We start from the raw sequence: 15,989 nt of genomic DNA on the forward strand, positions 1-15,989 counted from the left end.
ATGTTAGTGAAAAAAAAATAAGAGAAAGTTATGAGAAATGGTGTAGAAAAAGAAAATAAGGATCTTATAACATGGTAATTAATATCTTGCACTAAAACAGTTTTGGACAGTAGCAGTAGTCTAAATTTGAAAAATCATAAAAATTTTAGAAATCTAATTATAGGATGAATAAGATATGAAATTAAAGCTTATTAAGTCTAGTTTCTTATAGAAGAAATTATGTAAGCAATGGAATTCTAAATCATGAGATATGATGAATTTTGTGAGACAAGGTCAGAATGATTTCGGGTTCCCCTGTTCTGAATTTGTAAAATCAGAAAAAAATTGGATAAAAATAATTAGGGGCTCAAATTTATATGTTTATAATCCTGAATGAGTCTATTTTCAATAGAAACAAATATGAACATTATTCGAATTCTGTACAAGGAGATAATTAATTTTTAGTGAAGAAGGGTCACAACTGTCAGACAGCAGAATTGGGGTAACTTTAAAGAATAAACTGTACTTATTGACTAAACTAAAAATTCTAAAAATTTTATGGTAAGAAGATATATGGTTCTAGTTTCAGGGGAAATTATCGGATCTTAATTTGGAGTCCTATAGCTCCAGATATAAATAATTTAGTGACTATGACACAGATGGACAGCTTGAATATTCATAAAAGTAAATAATAAAGATTATATATAATGTTACTTACAAGTGTGCTACATACATCAAGGATGTGGAATGGAGAGGAGGAGGAGGAAAACATATATGAATATTCATTAAGCATGGCTAATTTGCATATTTTAGGCTTAGGGACTAAATTAAATAAAAGTAAAACTTTATGGGTAATTTTGTAAAAATGTCAGAAATGACCAAATTGCATGAAATGGATTATTTTATTATTTAAATTACAAAATTGAATGAAATTATTAATTTAGTTCAAGATCGGGGAAAATATGTTTTAGGATTAAATTGAAAAGTGTTGAAATTATGGAAAATTCTGATATTTTATAGAATTCATGGACTATTATCAATATATATGAGAATAATAGCTGGAAATAAGGATTAAATTGCAAGAATTTTATTTTCCTGAGCCTAAGGACGAAATCGTCATTAATTAAAAGTTTAGGGGCAAAATGTGTAACTTGAATTATATTTTAAATACTTGAAATATGTGGTTATGTGATGAAAATATGATTTGAATGTTCAATTCATGATATTTGATGAAATATTGATAATACTCGATATAAATTGAAAATAAATCCCAGTTGAATGAAAGGAAAATTCGATGGATCTCTGAAAAGGAATTGACGGTAAAAGGATCTAGCCGGACGGGTGATCCTATTCGATATAGCCCTCCGAAGAATACGTGTAAAATGGATTTAGCCGGACGGTAATCCGAATTAGGGTCTCAATTTAGCCTCGGTGGTAATTGGATCCAAGCTCATTAGAGTAATTGTCGTTGCGGGATTTAGCCCGACCGTAATCCCGACAATACTCTATGAGTTTATATTACAGGATTTAGCCTGGACTAGTAATCCCATCGTAAGGATGAAGTTCATGGGAGTGTGCTCTCGATATGAAATGTGTAAGACCATGGTTGAAAGATACCATGGCAACTGATATGAAATGTGTAAGACCATGGTTGAAAGATACCATGGCAGCCTGATATGAAATGTGTAAGACCATGGTTGAAAGATACCATGGCAACCTAATATGAAATGTGTAAGACTATGGTTGAAAGATACCATGGCAATCTAATATGAAATGTGTAAGACCATGGTTGAAAGATACCATGGCAACGTGATATGAAATGAACAAGACCATGGTTGAAAGATACCATGACAACATGACGAAAATGAGTAAGACCATAGTTGAAAGACACTATGGCATCATGTCAAAGATAAATAAGACCGTGGATGGGAGACGCCTAACATCCATTGAACAATTAATATTCGTGTAATATGTATCGATGACGAATGGTTATATGAAATAATTATGAAGATAGATAAACGAAATAAGTATAAGTACATGGAATATAATTTATGTTAAGTTTGATATAAGCTATTACCTAATAAATATACATAAAATATATGGAAATGATGGAGCATGAAATATTGATATAATGAAATAAATGATATATGCTTATGAAGAAACGGTAAGAGCATGATATGTTTCATGACATGTACATATATGATTATCTTTGATATGTTGATACAAGGAAATTATGTAAGTTGAGACTATTATTAAACTCAAGGGCGATATGTCGAGAAAATAGATATATCAATGTTGAATTTATATGAGATATGTGCAAGTATACTAACAATGTTGCTGTTTGATGCTTATACAAGTGTCAAACTGTTGATTGAATGGTAATATATTTATTTATATGATGCATTGAATCGGTAAGTATTTAAATTTTTTTTTGTGATCTGTAAATGGTAGTAATGCTTCGAAACCTTATTCTGGCAGAGGATACGGGTTAGAGGTGTTACATTTAGTGGTATCAGAGCTATGGTTTAGTCGGTTCTTGGACCAAACGTAGTATATGTGAAGTATAAGAACACATGTCATTATAATATATGATAATGTGATATCTCTCGACTCTGATGAGATTTGTTTTATTTATAGAAAGAGATGTTTTTCAACCAAGCTAATTCCGATAATGTTAAAAGCGATACTCAAGTATATGAGTAGAAAGTTGATTATGATGAATCGGTATAAAAAAATGGTATGAAAAAATGTTTTATAATACATGTCGATGATGAATATGATGCTATATGTATTATTAAAAGCAAATTATATTACTACATGAAATATTGTGCTGATGACTAAATTACAAAATATATAAAAGTAATATATGAAGTACATGATAAGGATTATTAGAGAATTATGAATGAATAGTGAACTTTGAAATATATTACATGTATTGAAGATACAAAAGATATAAGTATATGAATTATTGGTACAAGGATTAAATTGTAAAGCATGTAAAAGTATCATGCGAAAGGTGTAAAGGTGATATGCGTGCATGAAATAATTTGTCCAAGTAGACAATATTAGAACTACTAGTATATTAATGGACCTCAAAGATGCTTTCGATTATTAGCACATTCAAGACATTTGTACTTTCAGATATAGCACTTCAGTGTTCTTCGCTTTAATAGTGCATAATAATGCACCTCTATATAAGTCCCATATATCCAAGTGTTCTATCTAGTCTACTGGGCCTCTGCTAAGTAAAAAGTAAACAATTTTCGTTACGAGGTAAAGGATTATCTCTGAGTAAAAATATTAGTTATGATGAAGTAGAACTCGTAAAAGTACGAATAAATGTTTTATAGTACTTGAGAATGATAAATGTTATATGAGTAAATATATGACAATTAAATTATGAGACTTTACGATCTATACCCCTTTACTTGTACAATTATATGCAATGAAATTCATGAGATTTATATTGATTAAGTTCAGAAGCGGAAAGTGAAAAGCTCAATGGTTGAACAATTGATAATGCAGTCGGAACTGAGAATGAGTTAATAAGTACAGATGGGTTCTGAATAAAGATATCAGATTTTTCTTAAACTAGTTGAGATATACAGTATCACTGTTAAAGAAAGAAGTTATTTATGGGAAAATCGATTTATTTGTTAACTGAAAATTTCTTCCGAATTAGTTTTTTTTTTAGTGAAGTAAATGATGTGAAATTATTGATGACTATACTAGTCAATAGATTGGTGAATAGATTGTAAAAATATTTGAATATAGCCGTTATAACTGGGTATATTATAGTAAATTTTTGGGATTATATATGGGTATCTTATATATACTGATATTTTCAGAGGCATATGGAACTGTTCATGTTTGGATGCTATAATCAATATATGAAAAGGTTGGATAAATATGCTAATAGACAGAAATTATCGCAAGTCTGATTGATTCACAAGTGGTACTACTCTATCTTTCTTTGGTTTTTCAAGCCAATATATGTGATAGAACACTTGATAATAAGATTCATATGATATTATTTTCTATTTCTGTTGGTAGAAGCTCTGAAAGGTAAATGTGAAATATTGTATTGAAAATAAATTATGAAATGAAAAGATGGAGAATGGATATAAATGATAAACTGGGTAAATATATACAGAAAGAAACTATAGAACTATAGAAATAATGAAATTCTTGATAAAAAAGAAAACAAAGAAATTTCGAGGACGAAATTTATTTTAAGGGGGAGAGAAATGAATACCCCGAAAATTTTTACAATAAAATATTATCCGTGATATAATAAAATAAGGAAATAAAGTGACATAAAGGGAATTTTTGAGTGATGTCAATATTCAGAAGTATATTATGATATATTAATTCAAGAAAGGACTAAATTGCAAATATGAGAAAAGTCTTGTTGCACAAGAGTAAATACTCAAAATTTAAGGGGTTGAAAGTGTAAATATAAAAAAGTTGAAGGACTAATGGTGCAAATATTTTAAGGGTGGAATGATCTAGAAACCAAGAAAAATTGATGAATTAGGACCAAATTGAATAGGTAAAAAAATTATGAGGGACTAAATCTCAATTTTACCAAATTAAGTGATGACTCAAAGATGGAATTCTAAAAGATCATGAAGGGAAAAATGGTCAATTAGTAAGAGAGAGAATTCTAGAATGTAATGATTATGTTGATGATATTTTAAATTAATTAATTAGATAAATATTATTTTAATATTTTATGAGATGTTTATTATTATTATATTATTATTTATTTAGTATAAAAGGAAGGAAAGATGAAGAATTATCAAAACATTTCCTTTCCCATGCAAACTAACGTAAGATAAGAAGAAGAAAAGAAGTTTGCTTTCTTTATAATTTAGTCCTTCCACCAAAAATTCATTATTTTCACCTAAAAATTGAAAGAATTTCCATAGCCATCAAGAGAGAAAGATAGCAAGGAGATGATGGGGAGCAAGAATATCAAGTTGGATTCAAGAAAACGAAGCTGGAGGAGAGAGAAAAATCAAGTTAAAGATTGAAGTCAATAAGAAAAGGTAAGTACATCAAGATTTCAATATGTTTTTAAGTTTGTTATTATTGATAAAGCATGGAAATAATGTTATAGTAGAGTTTTCTGACATAAGGTCCTATGTTCTTGATATGTTAGTGAAAAAAAAATAAGAGAAAGTGATGAGAAATGGTTTAGAAAAAGAAAATAAGGATGTTATAACATGGTAATTAATATATTGTACTAAAACAGTTTTGGACAGTAGCAGTAGTCTAACTTTGAAAAATCATAAAAATTGTAGAAATCTAATTATAGGATGAATAAGATATGAAATTAAAGCTTATTAAGTCTAGTTTCTTATAGAAGAAATTATGTAAGAAATGGAATTATAAATCATGAGATATGATGAATTTTGTTAGACAAGGTCAGAATGATTTCGGGTTCCCCTGTTCTGAATTTGTAAAATCAGAAAAAAATTGGATAAAAATAATTAGGGGCTCAAATTTATATGTTTATAATCCTGAATGAGTCTATTTTCAATAGAAACAAATATGAACATTATTCGAATTCTGTAAAAGGAGATAATTAATTTTTAGTGAAGAAGGATCACAACTGTCAGACAGCAGAATTGGGGTAACTTTAAAGAATAAACTGTACTTATTGACTAAACTAAAAATTCTAAAAATTTTATGGTAAGAAGATATATGGTTCTAGTTTCAGGGAAAATTATCGGATCTTAATTTGGAGTCCTATAGCTCCAGATATAAATAATTTAGTGACTATGACATAGATGGACAGCTTGAATATTCATAAAAGTAAATAATAAAGATTATATATAATGTTACTTACAAGTGTGCTACATACATCAAGGATGTGGAATGGAGAGGAGGAGGAGGAAAACATATATGAATATTCATTAAGCATGGCTAATTTGCATATTTTAGGCTTAGGGACTAAATTAAATAAAAGTAAAACTTTATGGGTAATTTTGTAAAAATGTCAGAAATGACCAAATTGCATGAAATGGATTATTTTATTATTTAAATTACAAAATTGAATGAAATTATTAATTTAGTTCAAGATCGGGGAAAATATGTTTTAGGGATTAAATTGAAAAGTGTTGAAATTATGGAAAATTCTGATATTTTATAGAATTCATGGAATGTTATCAATATATATGAGAATAATAGCTGGAAATAAAGATTAAATTGCAAGAATTTTATTTTCCTGACCCTAAGGACGAAATCGTCATTAATTAAAAGTTTAGGGCAAAATGGTAATTTTGCCTAGAGCATTAATTAAATGCATTAGAAGATGAAATGAATGAAAATGATGATCAAATTTATTTATAAAGATCCGGACGACTCAAATATGAGACTTGATCGTGGAAAAGAAAAGATATCGGATTAATGAAATTATAAACACAGACAAGCAATGAGGTAAGTTTGTGTAACTTAAATTATATTTTAAATACTTGAAATATGTGGTTATGTGATGAAAATATGATTTGAATGTTCAATTCATGATATTTGATGAAATATTGATAATACTCGATATAAATTGAAAATAAATCCCAGTTGAATGAAAGGAAAATTCGATGGATCTCTGAAAAGGAATTGACGGTAAAAAGGATCTAGCCCGGACGGGTGATCCTATTCGTATAGCCCTCCAAAGAATACGTGTAAAATGGATTTAGCCCGGACGGGTAATCCGAATTAGGGTCTCAATTTAGCTTTGACTGGTAATTCAGATCCAAGCTCATTAGAGTAATTGTCGCAGGCGGGATTTAGCCTGGACCGTAATCCCGACAATACTCTATGAGTTTATATTACTGATTTAGCTGGACTAGTAATCCCACCGTAAGGATGAGGTTCAAGGAGTGTGCTCTCCGATATGAAATGTGTAAGACCATGGTTGAAAGATACCATGGCAACCTGATATGAAATGTGTAAGACCATGGTTGAAAGATACCATGGCAGCCTGATATGAATGTGTAAGACCATGGTTGAAAGATACCATGGCAGCCTAATATGAAATGTGTAAGACCATGGTTGAAAGATACCATGGCAATCTGATATGAAATGTGTAAGACCATGGTTGAAAGATACCATGGCAACGTGATATGAAATGAACAAGACCATAGTTGAAAGATACCATGACAACATGACAGAAAATGAGTAAGACCATAGTTGAAAGACACTATGGCGTCATGTCAAAGATAAATAAGACCGTGGATGGGAGACGCCTAACATCTCATTGAACAATTGATATTGAGGTAATATGTATCGATGACTAATGGTTATATGAAATAATTATGAAGATAGATAAATGAAATAAGTATAAGTACATGGAATATAATTTATGTTAAGTTTGATATAAGCTATTACCTAATAAATATACATAAAATATATGGAAATGATGGAGCATGAAATATTGATATAATGAAATGAATGATATATGCTTATTAAGAAACGGTAAAAGCATGATATGTTTCATGACATGTACATATATGATTATCTTTGATAAGTTGATACAAGGAAATTATGTAAGTTGAGACTATTATTAAACTCAAGTGCGATATGTCGAGAAAATAGATATATCAATGTTGAATTTATATGAGATATGTGCAAGTATACTAACAATGTTGCTGTTTGATGCTTATACAAGTGTCAAACTGTTGATTGAATGGTAATATATTTATTTATATGATGCATTGAATCGGTAAGTATTTAAATTTTTTTTTGTGATCTGTAAATGGTAGTAATGCTTCGAAACCTTGTTCTGGCAGCGGATACGAGTTAGGGGTGTTACAACAACTCTACCCTCCTTAAAGAAATTTCGTCCTCGAAATTTACCTGATCCAAACAGATGAGGGTATTGCTGTTGCATCGCCTCTTCTGGATCCCAAGTGGCTTCCTCTCTGCCATGATCACGCCAAAGCACTTTCACTAACGGGACAGATTTCCTTCTGAGAACCTTAACATCTCGAGCCAATATTTGCACAGGCTCCTCCTCAAAGGTCAAATCATCGAACTTCAATTTCGCAATCGCACGACATGAGCAGGTCGAACGATAACGCCTTAACATGGAGACGTGAAAAACATCGTGAATCCTGTCTAACTCTGGAGGTAATTCCAATTGATAAGCCACTGGGCCTACTCGCTTCAAAACCCGATAAGGCCTAATGAACCGCGGACTCAACTTGCCCTTCTTACCAAACCTTAATATCTTCTTCCAATGAGAAACCTTTAAGAAGACCATATCACCTACTGAGTACCCAATCTCTTTACGCTTCAAATCTGCATACGACTTTTGCCTATCAGATGCTTCTCTTAACCGGTCCCTAATTATTCTTACCTTATATTCAGTATTAGCTACCAACTCTGGTCCAAGAACTTGTCGCTCTCCTAGTTCGGTCCAACAACTAGGTGTACGACACCTTCGTCCATACAGTGCTTCATACGGTGCCATCCGAATACTCACCTGGTAACTGTTATTGTATGCAAATTCTGCCAACGGCAAGTAATCCTTCCAACTACCTCGAAAATCAATCACGCATCCCCTCAACATGTCCTCCAGAATCTGAATAACCCTTTTCGATTGACCATCAGTCTGGGGATGGAAAGCCGTACTAAAATTCAATCGCGTCCCCAATGCCTCATGCAACTTTTGCCAAAATTGAGATGTAAATCTGGGATCCCGATCAGAAATAATTGAAACTGGGACTCCATAAAGTCGCACAATCTTCGCCACATACAACTTGGCTAACTTTTGAAGTGAAAAGTCAGTACGAACAGGTATGAAACGGGCCGATTTGGTCAACCTATCTACAATCACTCACACCGAGTCTTTCATTGATGGTGTCAAGGACAGCCCACTCACAAAGTCTATGGTTACCCTCTCCCACTTCCAAAGTGGTATCTTCACTAACTGTAACAGTCCAGAGGGTAATTGATGCTCAGCTTTCACTTGCTGGCATGTCAGACATTTCCCTACAAACTCCGTTACTTCTCGTTTAAGTCTAAGCCACCAGTACAATTCTCGTAAGTCGTGATACAACTTGTTCCCTCCAGGGTGCATGGCATAAAGTCCTCCATGAGCTTTCTTCAATGTTGTCTGCCTCAAATCAGAGTCTTTCGGAACACAAATTCTTCCTCGGAAACACAGAACTCCTTCGCCATTTAACCCAAACTCAGAAGTTTCCCCTTCCTTAACTTGTTGAAAACGAGTGACCAAAGACTCATCGTTCAACTGCTTTTCCTTAATCTGATCCACCCACGTTGGCCTCACTTGCAACTCAGCCAACAGACTTCAATCATCATACAGACCCATACGAGCAAACATTACTCTCAGATCAAATACAGCTCTACGACTTAGAGCATCGGCTACCACATTAGCCTTGCTTGGGTGATATTTGATCGAACAGTCATAATCCTTAAGTAACTCAATCCATCTCCTTTGCCTAAGGTTCAGCTCCTTCTGAGTCAACAAATACTTAAGACTCTTATGGTCAGTGTATATAATACACCTTTCTCCGTACAAGTAATGCCTCCAAATCTTAAGTGCAAATATCACTGCTGCCAACTCTAAATCATGAGTCGGATAGTTCCCTTCGTCAGGTTTAAGCTGTCGTGATGCATATGCAACCACCTTACCCTCCTGCATTAACACGCAGCCTAAGCCTACATGTGATGCGTCACTGTACACAGTAAAATCCTTCCCAAACTCTGGCTGAATTAACATAGGTGCTTCAGTCAGAACTTTCTTTCTCAGTCTATACAAACGGTACCCCTTTCCTTATGAGTTTTGTCAGAGGTGCTGCCATCACAGAAAAACCTTCCACAAACCTTCCACAAACCTTCTGTAGTATCCTGCCAACCTTAGGAAACTTCGAATTTCCGACACCGCCCTAGGTGGCTTCCACTCCAAAATTGCTTCAATCTTCGAGGTCCACCTTAATCCTTCTAGAGACTACATGTCCTAAGAAGGTTACCTCCTCAACCAAAATTCACACTTGTGAACTTCGCAAAGAGTTCCTTCTCCTTAACACTCGCAAAGACTATACGGAGATACTCATCATGTTTCGCTTCAGCCGAATATACCAGATATCGTCAATAAAGACGACTACGAACCGATCTAAAATGGTTGGAACACACGATTCATCGATCTATAAATGCTGCAGGAGAGTTCGTCATCCAAATGGCATAACCGTAAACTCGTAATGACCATACCGAGTCCCGAATGTCGTCTTATGGATATCTGCCTCCTTGACCCTTAATCGATGATATCCGATCAAAGGTCGATCTTGGAAAATACGAAGCTCCTCTAAGCGGGTCGAATGATCATCAACCCTTGGTAGTGGATACTTATTCTTAATCGCCGCTTGTTCAACTGGCGATAATCAATGGACATCCGCATCGCATTCATCCTTCTTTTTCACGAATAGCACCGGTGCTCCCCATGGAGACACGCTTGGCCTAATGAAGCCCCTATCCAACAACTCTTGAATTTGAGTCTTTAACTCCACTAACTCCTTCGGTGCCATCCTATATGGTGCGATGGACACGGGCGCTGTTCCAGGCAACAAATTTATTCTAAACTCAACTTCTCGATTCAGAGGCAATCTTGGAAGCTCCTCCGGAAAAACATCTTGGAACTCCTTTACGGTCCTAACCTTATCCACTGTCAGTCCCTCCTCTTCTGACTGACTTACAAATGCCAAATAGGCCTCACAATTTTTCTGAATCCACTTTTCGGCTCTTAAAGCCGACACCACATTGGACAAATAATCCCTTCGCTCACCTATCACTATAACCTCATCATCTTTTGTGGTCTTTAACACCATTCATTTAGCAGCACAATCCAGGGTCGCCTTATGCTTTACAAGCCAGTCCATTCCCAAAATGAGATTAAACTCTCCGAACGGCAACTCCATCAGATCTCCAGGGAAAATCCTACCTTAAGTTTCTAAGGGTACATCCCTATACAGTTTGTCTACCCTAACCGAGTGACCTAAAGGACTTAGTACATATACCTCACTCACAATCTCCTCAGAGCAGTCCAAGTTATCCATAATCCGTTCTGTGGCTTCCAACCAATATTTTGCCACATTCGGGGCTATACCAGACACGTCCCTAAAGATCTCCGCTCCGTTAGCCCGAAGTCGTTTAGAAATAGATCTCCGAACTCTATTGCCCGTACTTGCCGCGGCAACTCTTTCCAGAACATGAAGCATTGCTTGTGATAGGGCATCATCCCCGGCACCGCGGTCATAAGACTCTACCTCTGTTGTCGGTGGTACCGGTGCATCCACCGCCGGTATATGTCCCGAAGACGAAGATCTCACTCGAGCACTTCCTCGGCCCCGTCCACGGCCTCTTGTACTCATATCGTATTATCTTGATTACGAATTTTTATGCATCAATTAATATTCCAGTGTTTATTACGTATGTTTTATAAATCGATAAGAGTTCGAGTTTGTTTTCGCAGAATCAAGTCTAGCTACGCTTTTAGTCTCTTATCGATTTTCCTATGGTTTCAGATCATCCTATCTAGAGTATCCTAATAGGGTTTCAAAGAGATAGATGATTCAGAAAATATTCGAAAAGTTCGAGTAATACTTACGACTTGAGCCGGAGATTCTAATGCCACCTTCTAAAGATCTAAATTTTAAAATTGAGTTTTTCGAATTCTTTATAAAATTTTCGCTTTCGAAAATCTTTGTTTTTGTAAACCCATTCCACAGCCGAGTTGTTGCAACTTAGGCTCTGATACCACTGAATGTAACATCCCAAACCCAGCCCAGACGTTATGACCGGATTCGACATGCCACATCGAAGTGTTCAAAACATTTTATATTGTTGATCCAGAAAAACTTACTTAGTGTTTTAACAGATAATTTCATTATAAGTTAAAGTGAATGGAAGCTATGCACCAGGTAGGAAACCGGAAAAGAGGTGGTGAGTCCATCGGACTGCTTAAGTACCAAGCTCCCTTCGGATCCAATCCTAGACATGCATACCGCCATTGCCACACCTTAACGTTATGGATATTTCTAGGAAACCGATTTGATTAAGTTATTTTTAGGAAAAGTGATTAATTTTAGAAAATACTTTCACTGCGGAAGCTTTGCCTATTGTCGTGTTATTTTGAAATCAATTGTTGTTTTTGAAAACGCGCCCTAAAGTTATCCAAATTCAACAGTTAAAATAAGTAATACCTATCTTAGTAATACATATTAAAACCATAAAAAATAATTAAGCGGCCTTATTACATTTAAAAACCCAAAACTTCAAACGTAAATAAAAGGATGTCCAGTTCACCAGAAGAAAATCAAACTTTCGAACGGGTGGCCACTCCGAATTCTCTCACGACTCCAAGCCCACTATGGTTGGGGATTACCGTGGATAAAATAAAAGGGTGAGTTTGGGGAAACTCAGTGTAAATTAACCCAACCATAGCCTATATCACCAAATCACGAAAATAGAATAAGTTGGCCTTAGCCTGCAATGTAATCTGAATAAAGCCCATAGGCCCATAATAGAACGTAATGATATTACATGCTTATGCGAAACCCAACTCAGATTCATCCATAACACCCCTGCATCAACCTTTACACCATGTGAGGAGACTACTCGACCCACCCAACCGCTACACACTACGTAAACCACAATGAGGTCGCGGATATTGTGACGAAGTCACCAGATATAGATATTGTGGCAGAGCCACCAGAACAGATATATGTGGCAAAGCCACCAGATCAGATAATCGTGGCATAGCCACCAGAACAGATATATGTGGCAGAGCCACCAGATCAGATAATTGTGGCATAGCCACCAGGACGCTTCCTCCATAATATAACCCATGTCCCTATGCAACAGATATATAATCATGGCATACATCATACAGAATCAGATCGTCATGCTTTTCAGTCAAAATTAACCCTAGGGGTATAACGGTAATTTTACACCTAGGGGTATAACAGTAATTTTCCATACATAGGGGTATTATAGTAATTTAGCTAATTTTAGGGTTTTCATGCATATCCTATCTATTTACGTACTATCGTAACACTTATCACAAGATACTTACTCTAATTGGGCTCGTTGGCCCATGAACCCGATCTTTGGCCCATTAAGCCCAAATTATCAAAATGTATGAAATCGCTGCATCGCAGCTTTATTACTTTAGATTACCAAATATACAAACCCAACTATCTTACGAGTATTCAGACATCAAAAATTCCCAAAATACCGACTTTTCGGCATTTCGCTTTTGCCAATCTAGTCTATGAGAGGGTGTCGTTACACACATTGCTTATGACGATATATGCCGACGAGATCCACACACGAACCGCCTACAATTGGATTACTAACACGTTAATCTAACTATTCAAATACGAACTACGATTAACCCCTTACAATATTCGCCAACCACACCTACAGATCGAGTAAGCTTATAAGAAACCAATAAGCAACTAATTAACAAATTTTGTCGTGTTTACCACATAATCATAATTTCACCGCAAGTTGTCTTCCGAGCAACAATCACTAAATCATTTATAACTGAGCTACGAAACTCCAAATCAAGTGCCGTTAATTTTCCCTGAAAATAGACTCATATATCTTCTATCCATAAAATTTTCAGAATTTTGGTTTATCCAATCAATACCAGATTTTTCTCAAAGTTTCCCATGCTTTACTGTTTGACTAATCGACCTCTCTTCATTACTTAATCAAATTTCTCATTGTACGTAATTCAAAATATGTTCTTGTTTATTTTATTTGAAATTCTTTTGTTGATTTCTAATTTTTACAATTCTTTACAATGGATTTGATTGGAATAACTTTAATTACATAATTTATTCAGCTTCTAATTCATCTCCCACAATTTATGGTGATTTTCCAAAGTTACGTTCGTCATCATTCCCCAAGCGATTTATTACCAAATCACTCTTTCACACATACCTTGCATGCATGTTATTTAAACATGTATATCACCAATCAATCATCACATATCTATGATTTTACTTAAGTATAATCTCCATTTCATCATTTTAAAGCACAACATGTTAGCCGATTTTTCCCTTTAGCATCTAAGGCACATGCATGCTCATTTGTTTGGCTCAACTTCACCTATCTTCCATTTTTCATCAAAAGAACATGAAACAACAACCATTTCCTTCATTTTAATTCATGACTAAATGCTCACAATGCAACTAAAACCAAAATATGCTTCAAGAGTTAAGGTAGAATCAAGAAGAACTCATGAACCTCAAAATAGAAGCAAGGTACCAAGAACTTACCTTCAATTCTCCTCCTCCTAGTGACCGAATACTCAAGAGCTTTCTCCTCTCCATTCTCTTCTCTAACTTTCGGCTATGATGAACAAAGGTGGACAAAACTTTGTTCTTTTTACCCCTTTTTCTTTTAATAAAATTTCATATTTCATCCATTTAATTCTTTAATACAAAAGACATTAAATGCCCATCATGGAACATTTACCTAAACCATTATCATGGAACATTTACCTAACCCATTATCATGGAATATTTACCTAATTTATTATCATGGAACATTTACCTAACCCATTATCGATTTGTACCATGAATTATGGATATGAAGTGCTCATATTGTTTACAACAACATGATGGCTGACCACTTCATGTAAAATGGGAGGTTTGTCATGCAAATCCTCCTATTTTGCACTCCTATTTATTTGGCCACTACAAATTAGCCTATAGCATTTTCAAACATTTTCACATAGGCCCTATTTCATAATTTCACTCCCTTTTCCTTATGGAACAAAAATTAACTAAAATTACCGGGTTCTATCTTAAGCTTGGGCCTTCTAGAGGTCCACAAACATAATTAAACCTATGCCAACATTCACAGAATTCCTAAAAATTGGGGCGTTACACTTAGTAGATCTCTATGCAGTTTATAGCATTGTTGAGACAATAGGGGTAAGTATATTTAACACTAAACCTAAGAGGATAAGTGTCTTTTAACCAAAAATTACAATAAAATAATTATTAAATTGTAATTTCAATCCTATTAATTTGATAGTTAAATTCTACAATTAGTCCCTATATTATTCACAAATTGTTAATTTGGTCCTTTTATTATGATATTAGTCATTTTTAGTATTTGTATATTTCAAATTTTACAATTTCAATCCTGGCCCAAATGATAACCTATAAATTATGCTATTTTCTAAAATCTTATACGGCAAATGTATTATCGCATGTATAATGTCATATAAGCTATTTCAGTGTTGTTTAATAAACTAAAAATTAAGTGTTGAAAAACTAAGTATTGTAAATTTAAGTTATAAAATCTATTTGATATATCACTTAAAGTCAAGTACAAAATATAATTAAACTGTCTTATATATATTTTTTGAATTATGGAAAAATATTTTACATTTTATCCTTAATTTTAAATATTTAAAATTGAATTAATTAATTAATTAAAATTATTTTCCATTAAATTTTATTTGAAATTTTTATAGGGTTATTTTTATTATGGACTATCAAGCACATGTAAAAAAAAAATCATTGAAAATATTTTTTAATGGTTTATTAGATAAATGCTTAGGATGTGTTTGATAAACTAAAATTAAATACTAAATTTTTACTATTAGATTTTAAAAGTGTTGAGTTTATATTAAAAATTATTTGGCAAATTAGTTAATATAAGTTCTGAATATAATTATGTTGATTGATAAAAGTAAATAGTGATTTTTAAAAATAATATTTTTAATTTTGATGTTACTAATATAGTATTTCATATTATTTTGGATGAAAGATAAATATATTAATTTGAATATTTAATTTAAAAAAGATAATTTATTTCAAATTTTTAATAAAATAAAATTAACTAAGTATTTTCTATATTAAGTGATAAGTAAAAATTAAAATGATTATCAAACACATTTAAAATATTAAACATTAAAAATTTTCAATGTTTATCAAACACACCCTTGGGTAATAAATTTAATAACT

The sequence above is a fragment of the Gossypium arboreum genome, chromosome 7 (genome assembly GCF_025698485.1).
Source record: "Gossypium arboreum isolate Shixiya-1 chromosome 7, ASM2569848v2, whole genome shotgun sequence".
NCBI lineage: Eukaryota > Viridiplantae > Streptophyta > Magnoliopsida > Malvales > Malvaceae > Gossypium > Gossypium arboreum.